The 7,434-nt window shown below is 38.0% G+C and overlaps 1 protein-coding gene across 2 annotated transcripts in view; it reads right to left on the minus strand.

Annotated features, from left to right (window-relative positions):
- The window catches only part of znf385b (zinc finger protein 385B), a 62,372-nt gene extending 58,403 nt beyond the window's left edge, over positions 1-3,969 (minus strand). The window contains exon 1 of one of the 2 annotated variants that reach the window (XM_032568105.1): positions 3,709-3,969. The gene's annotated coding sequence lies outside the window, so the exon portion shown is untranslated. The remainder of the gene's footprint in view (positions 1-3,708) is intronic. The other variant, XM_032568103.1, reaches the window with a different exon arrangement.
- Positions 3,970-7,434: the final 3,465 nt, after the last annotated feature.

The raw sequence follows: 7,434 nt of genomic DNA on the forward strand, positions 1-7,434 counted from the left end.
TTACAACAAAATTAATTTCACATGCAATGTTTTAAGTGCAAGGGTACGAAGAGGTTTGCTTTTTGGGTACCAAATCAAAGTGGAAATGGGAAGGGAAAAAATACCAAGATGCCAGGACAGTAAGAAGCAAATGTTTTGTTGTGCCTTGGCCTTTTCTTCACCTGGTAACAGCATCTCGGCCGGACAAGAACACAAATGTTTCCCAAACACGTCCTTGTAAAGGCGAAGCGAAAACATTTGGAACCGATGAAGTCAGTCAAGTCGGGTTTTTACTCATTCACAGCACAACAACAACCTCCATGTTCTGCCTGTGCTGCTGCACCTCTTCAGATTATTAGGCAAGATAAAACAGAATCTGCTCATCGTGCATTGTTTAAGATGTTGGCAAAGACGCATAACATTCACAGAATCAAATGCACACCTCTTTACAAGCAAAGGGTTACAAAAACACACCGTTTCAGAGAGTTCATAAAGTTTCATCGCCTCCTACAGGCGTGGAATGCAAACTACATTGTTTCGATCGCTATTTGACTTTTCATTCCACTGTTGTGTAAACACAATTTATTTTCAGAAGTTTTTGGAAACGTTGTGTAAATATGGACTTACAAAATAAATCAGCAGAAAGAGAAGAACTAGTCTCTTATAATTTATTTCTAACTGTACCATTGATTGTTAACTTATTCCTGCTCAAAACTATAGGTTCCCCTTTTCTCTTTCTGCAACAGAGTACTTCTCCTTTAATCAAGGTGAAAAGTGCTAATTAGAAAAAGGAAAGTCTGACACAAACTGTGAAAATGTCTAAACATTCAATCAAAGAGCAGCAGCACAGCAGGAAAAAGACTGGAGCACTGAAGGCAGCATGGAGTGATGGAGGGAACAAAAGGAAAGGTAGGAAGGGTAAAAAGGACAGAGTGATTGATGTCCGATTTGTTCCACATGGGACACGAAGGAGAAAAACTGTAGAAGATAAGTGAGAAAAAATACAGAGCTGAGGAAGGAGGGCAACAGGCGAGGAACAAAGAGGACGGGATTGTGCAGTGAAAGAAAGACTTCAATGTATTTGAAAAAGACAAGGAAAGAAAATAAAAGGAAAGGAAAGAGGAAGGAAAGGAAAGGAAAAGAAAGGAAAGGACCAGTTTGCCAGCTTTGACAGGAGTGTGTCAGTGTGTGTGTGTTCATGGGAGTGGATCATAGTACTGGACTTCATATCAATAATGAAGTGCGTTCAATACACACCAGAGATATGTTAGAATCATTGATGAGAATAAATTACATCTACATTTGAACATTTGAACATTTTCTGAAGTCTGCTCATGTTTAATGGATACACCAAAGAGTTATTACATCTGCCGTATAATGAGAACGGAAATGAGATGAGAAGACTCTTTTATATTTAGTGAAAATCTCAAACATGCAACATTTTATTGCATAATTTTCAAAGAAGTACAGGGCTGATGTAACATTGCAAAGTCTATTTGTATTTGATTTTCTAATTGTAACGACCTCTGTGTGTCTGCTAGTTAAAAGCTAAAAAGAATAAAGAAAGTGCACCGTTTTAGAGTTTTAGTCAGAGTTCACTTGGATTTGCAGAGATATTTGTTATATTCTTAAAATGAGCTAAATTACACCAAACTTTCAGTCGTAGCATTTACTGTACATGGTGAAAATACTTAATGCTTTGCTTTGACCGTAACACTTTATTTTTATTTTAACTTCCTAAAGAAAAAATCTTTCAAAATTAAATAAACAGAAGACAATTTATCCACCCACATGTTCCAAATGACCACATTTTCTTAATTCTGCAGCACCACAAAAACACTGCTGGACTATCTGTTCAACCCAAATGCAATGTGATTATAGACAGACACCCCCTAGCATATCCTAGTGGGCAGGTACAGGGAGATAAAATGACTTTTACAGGCAGAGAAGTGGAGTAAGAAGTGTGATTTAGGGTTTACACAACTACGCTGGGCTGCGTGATTATTAAAGAAGTCATTTTCCAAATAATAGTTGCTAACTTATTTAGCTCGTCTGTTGCTAAGTAAGTTAGCAACAGACGAGATATTCCATAACAACATCATGCTTGGGTCACTTCCTAGAAGGACTGGTGAGTGACAGGATACGCAAATGTTTGATATGTTTGAAATGTAACGTAAACATATACAGTTTGCATGGTGGACAAGTTTATATTGCGAACCTGTACATTTTGTCTTAAGGCTCCCAAATGCTGTAATGTACAGTGCGTACTCTGTGAGCAGCGTGAAAACTGCGCGCAAAGTTATAGTTTTTGTCTATAGCTTTCAGAAGCAGCTGTTGGAAGGCTGAATATGTAGACTGCTGGCATTGCGATTATTTTTCTCATTATGTGAGACTGCACCTCCAACCGTATGGCACGAACTAGAAATATGTGGCAGGATGAGCATCTTGATCTGTTAGACTATAATGTAACTCTTCCTTATTATTTCAAAAGCAGAAGTAACTAAAAACAAAAAAACATTCAGACACAATTATCTGCTGTTGCTTTCAGGTAAAGTGGCTTCCTTCCTGCTATCCAAAGGCCTGCATAATAGGCTAATTGGCCACCGTAATTAGACGCTAATTGACTGAAGATACTGTGAGTTCATTCAATGGCTCTCTGTGATGAGAGTTGTGGGTGTGACTATCTATGTCGTGTGTTTCTGCGTTGCCCTGTGATGGTCAACACACTCTGGAAAGGTCAACCAAGGTGCCTTGCCTCTAACTGCTGCAGACAGATAAAACAATCCCTTTCAATGTGTTTAAAAAAAATCATCAATGGATGAACAACATTCGTTTTAACACAAACATTACATTTCTATTTTTCTGGGCAACTGGTTCCTTTTATTAACCCACCCTTCATATTTGACCTTTTAGCGTATTTTATGGGTTGAAAACAGAACCTAGGCTGCAGGGTCAAACCCACAACACGACCCTGTTGTATTAAATGCCTAAATATGCATGTATCTAGGATGGGCTATATTTAACCTTGAAGTGTTTAGAGTGCGACCTCAGTGTCTTTCACTTTTGTATATTTATGGCATTTTTCCAGAATAAACACAAAACCTTTTGTTGGTTTTGGATTCCGAAAGCAAGAAAACAAAAACATGCAATTCTACAATGAAAATGTAAGTTCTTGTTACTCTGCCAACACACATTAGTTTTGTTTAATCAGCAAAACACACTGACAGAAGAAAAAAAAAAAAATCAAAAACAAAACATAAGAATAACTTTGCATTTAGCTTTTGAAATTAAGTGGTTACATTTGCTGGCACTTTCTCATAAAATGTTAAACTACGTACTATAACGGAGGTAATGCTTAAAACCTAAAAAAAAAAAAGTATGTATAATGAGCGCAAGAAGTGACCATTTAAACAAATTAAAGGGATTATTTTACTCCTGGACGCTTCAAAAGACAGAAGAAGCACATCATCAAACTAATCATTCCAGTCAGAAGGGCCAAAAATCAGCAGACATATCAAATGGGAAACAGACGACAACATGACTTGATTAAATTAACTGACAAATAATATGGATAAGAATACGGCAGTATCATACTGTGGGGTCATAAAGCAGCAGCTGCAGGGGCTCGGCTCACATTAAAATCTTCAACTAACTCAGAAAAGAAAAGAGGAAAAGAGGTGGAGTGATAGAAGAGCTATCGTCGGGAAAAGAAGGAGCAAGGTGCCTTACCGGATGAAGAAGAGGTGACGGATGGATGAAGAAAGTAGAGTCCTGTTGGTCTAAAGCGCTCAACTCCGCTCTCACACTAAACCAGCTGCCCTGTCGGTCACTTTTGATCGATCCTGAACCGACCAGCGTCTCCAGCCCGTTGGTTCCGCTCGCACTCTGGCCGAGCAGCCATCAGTCAGTCAGCCCGTCATCCTTCAGGTATCCGGACACTCCGGGACTCTGTCGGAGCCGGAGAGAGTCGCGCGCTCTCCGCGGCACACTGCCTCCGCACTGCGCATGTCCGACCCCCGCCTTCACTAACGCGCTCAACAAATAGAAACAGGGACATATAGAGTATTTAGAGAGGCAAACACGCACACACACGCACACACCCACACACACACACACAACTGTACAAGTGGATAAGTATGTAAGGAAAAATACAAATTTCGCGTATTTCGCGTGTGCGAACTCTACTGTTTGTCGCTGACAGCTGTAAATACAGGCTGGGGCGCACCGTGTTTTCCATCATCTTTTTGTATTTACAGTCAACTAACTCAGTTTTCCGCAAGTGTCTGGAGGAGGTGTCATAATGAGGGGATCATCTTACTTTCCTTCTGGTTTCTGAGTGGGTTTGCTGGGTGGTCTCTGCTGTGCCACTTCACTCCGACTGACCCTCAGGATTGCATAATCTGGCTTTATGTTAGATTGCAGAAGTAATTCTGTGGCTGCTGAAGCTGGAAACAGGAGGTCTTGTGGATCCCCTGAAGGATCTCTATAAATATTTGCCATAAAAAGGGGGGTTTAGTGATGATTTCTAGATTTAAGAGCTGTCACAGAGAAATCTGTCTTTAGTATCAATAAAACAACACTCCAGTTATGAAGATGTGTTTTAAAAAAGTGTAATTTTGTTTGAAGGAGAGAAATTAAAAACTGGAAAATTTACATTTTCTCCTTTTCTGTTGCAGAGTCGAATCCTCAACTATCTACAGAAGAAAAATAGAAACGTTATTAAAAATGTAACATCTTCCAAAGAGGACCACAACAAGCTATTTTTTTTTTTTTGCAGAGTCAAAGTGAGGAAGCTTTTTTTTATTCATGAATGTTTAAGATTTTAATCTTTTTTTTTTAATTTACCCATCTTGTCAGTAAACATTGTTAACCATGAGAACCTGCAGCTGCTAAACTGAAAGCCATCCAATTCAACATGAAAAATATGCGCTTTAGCATATTTTAATGTTAAAACATTAAATACTTTAACATTAAAGTATTAAGTGAAGTGAATAATGGTAAAATTCCCCACATGAGTGAGTCAGAAGAAAACAAATTTCTCTTTAGAAACCAGGATTTCACTGCAGACGCACTTACCAAGGTCTTTTTTAATGGATGTCTTTGTTGTTGAAAACTGCTACAGTGAAGGGAAACATGGAGAGACAGAAAGTGTGGCCTCAGAAAGTTGAATTTAAAGAAAACACCGTGGAGTTTAGTTCACATGTAAAATCAGCAACAACAATTTAATTCCTAAAATATATCTGTTTCTTTTCAGATATTTCATCTTGATTTGCTTTGTGTTAACTGAGCTGGTTAATAATGAAATGTGTATGGCATATTAAGCTTATAATCTGAGGGACTCTTCAGGTCTGCTCTAATATAGATCACTAGAGTAGATCCGTTCTGCCTACAAACATCAGCATCTACAACTTCTGGAAAAAATTTCTATACGAGTTGCAGCAACATTGAATTTCTCTCTGGCATTAATAAAATATTGTTGAATTGAATTGATCCCAGTTACACACTTACTGGAAAGCTCACTGGGGAAAAAATCATTTTAAAACTTGAAAGATTGAAAAGGATTTATGAAATATTTCGTTCGGATTTCTATGTATGAGATAGGCACAGTAACATTTATGTAAACTGAATCAGTAGTAGATTTACCAAATTTTTAAAAATATATATTTTTTGGTTTCATTTTTCCTAAACAAGTCTTTAAAAATGACATTAATCTGATATTCAAATGATCTGATCATCTTAAAATGCTCACCGGAAAGCTGGAAAAAAATATTTATGGAGTCGGTTTCTCTACAACTGTTGCATCATGTATGTTTTTTTGTTCCCACTTTCTTTTAGATATGTTTCATATAAAAATTATTAAAGTACATTCTCTTTAACATTTGCTTTTTTTTAGCTGCATGTGGCACAGATGTTTCAAGTTTTTTTGAGCCTTACCTCAAAACTAAACAGCGTGACTCAAGAGAAAGATGGACGTGAGGTCGGGTTATCATTCCGACCCTTGAAGTCGATACATGAACAGAGCGCTGTACCGTTGTGAGTCTGGAAGAATAAACTTGCACCCAAAGGAGAGAAAGACAGTTTAATTATACCCGCAGTCAAGGAGTCACTGATGTTCTTCTTAGCAGATATTTCAGGTCGGGACACGTTACAGATTTGACTGGACAGCAGGAACGCTCAACTTAATAGCACAGCTGTTGCTGTCTGGGTGATAAGGCAATCTGAGTAAATTAAAACCAAGGAAAGATTGTGACTTCAGTCATAATATGACTTCAGTCTTTTATCCCTGTCTAAACTTTTTGAGGAATTACTACACAGCCAGGAGTTATTTGATCATTTATCTGAGATTATCTTGGTGCGTACAGGCCGGCCGGCTTGATTCTTCAGTGTCTTGTGGAAGCGTCTTTCTGTGACAAAGCTCAGCAGCAAGAGAAAATAAATATATCAAGTAAACCTTGCGTTGTTGCTTGTGGTCTTCATTGGGGTCAGAAGGAAGCAGACAGAAGGTGAGTAGACCCAGGTCGATTTTTCCTACTTAATTCCAATCGATTCTCATCTGCCTTCTCTGCTCCATCTGAACTTTCTCCCATTGACTTGGATTCCTCCAGTAGAATTTCAACCAGTCCAATCAGTGAACAGAAGGAGAAGTTGTGATTGACGACGTTGATTTTTTTTCTTCTGCTGTTTAAAAACAACTTACCAGTTAAGGAATGGTGATGAACTCGGTCAGCGATCGATGGGAAGGCTAACTTCTAATATCTCTGAGCAGAAAGACGAGCAGCACTGAACTAAAACAATTAATTAATTTATGATTAATTACAATCATAAATTAACCAGCGTAAAAGTTATTATTACCAATCCTTTGACAGAGTTTATTGAGATTGCAGTAACAATTGCTTGTATGTTTTAGTCCTATTCCCAGTGACTGATCAAAACATACTTTGAACCAGTGTGGATTCCTTGTAATCTCAGAATCGTCTGTCTGAAAAACCGAATCCATAGTTCTCAAAAACTGTAATGTTAGTACCAGCTAGTCTAGCATCCTTTAATGTAGGTGAACATTCCCGCTTTAAGGATAAAGTGAGTGATAAATAAGTCAAATTGTTTGTTTCAAGGCAGTACAGAATGATGTGACGTCTTAAAAGAACAATTTGAATGTTAAAATGAACTTTTTTTTTCTTCTTTTTTTAAGTGGTGCTGCTCTAGCTGTGATCAGTGTCTACAGGGCTGCACTCCAACACGCATCAGCACCATTTCTGGTTCTCAAAGGAAAAATGCAATTTGCAAATCTGTGTGAAAGGACTACTAATGAAGGAGCACGCATGTGTTTAACACACTGCTCCTCTTCACCCGCACCTCATCTGGCATGTGATTTCTAAAAAAAAAACCATTTATTTACATCAGTGGATTTATCAGAGGCAGATTTGGCAACAATTTTAACTTCTACGTACAGTATCT

This window comes from Xiphophorus hellerii, chromosome 7 (genome assembly GCF_003331165.1).
Source record: "Xiphophorus hellerii strain 12219 chromosome 7, Xiphophorus_hellerii-4.1, whole genome shotgun sequence".
Lineage (NCBI taxonomy): Eukaryota > Metazoa > Chordata > Actinopteri > Cyprinodontiformes > Poeciliidae > Xiphophorus > Xiphophorus hellerii.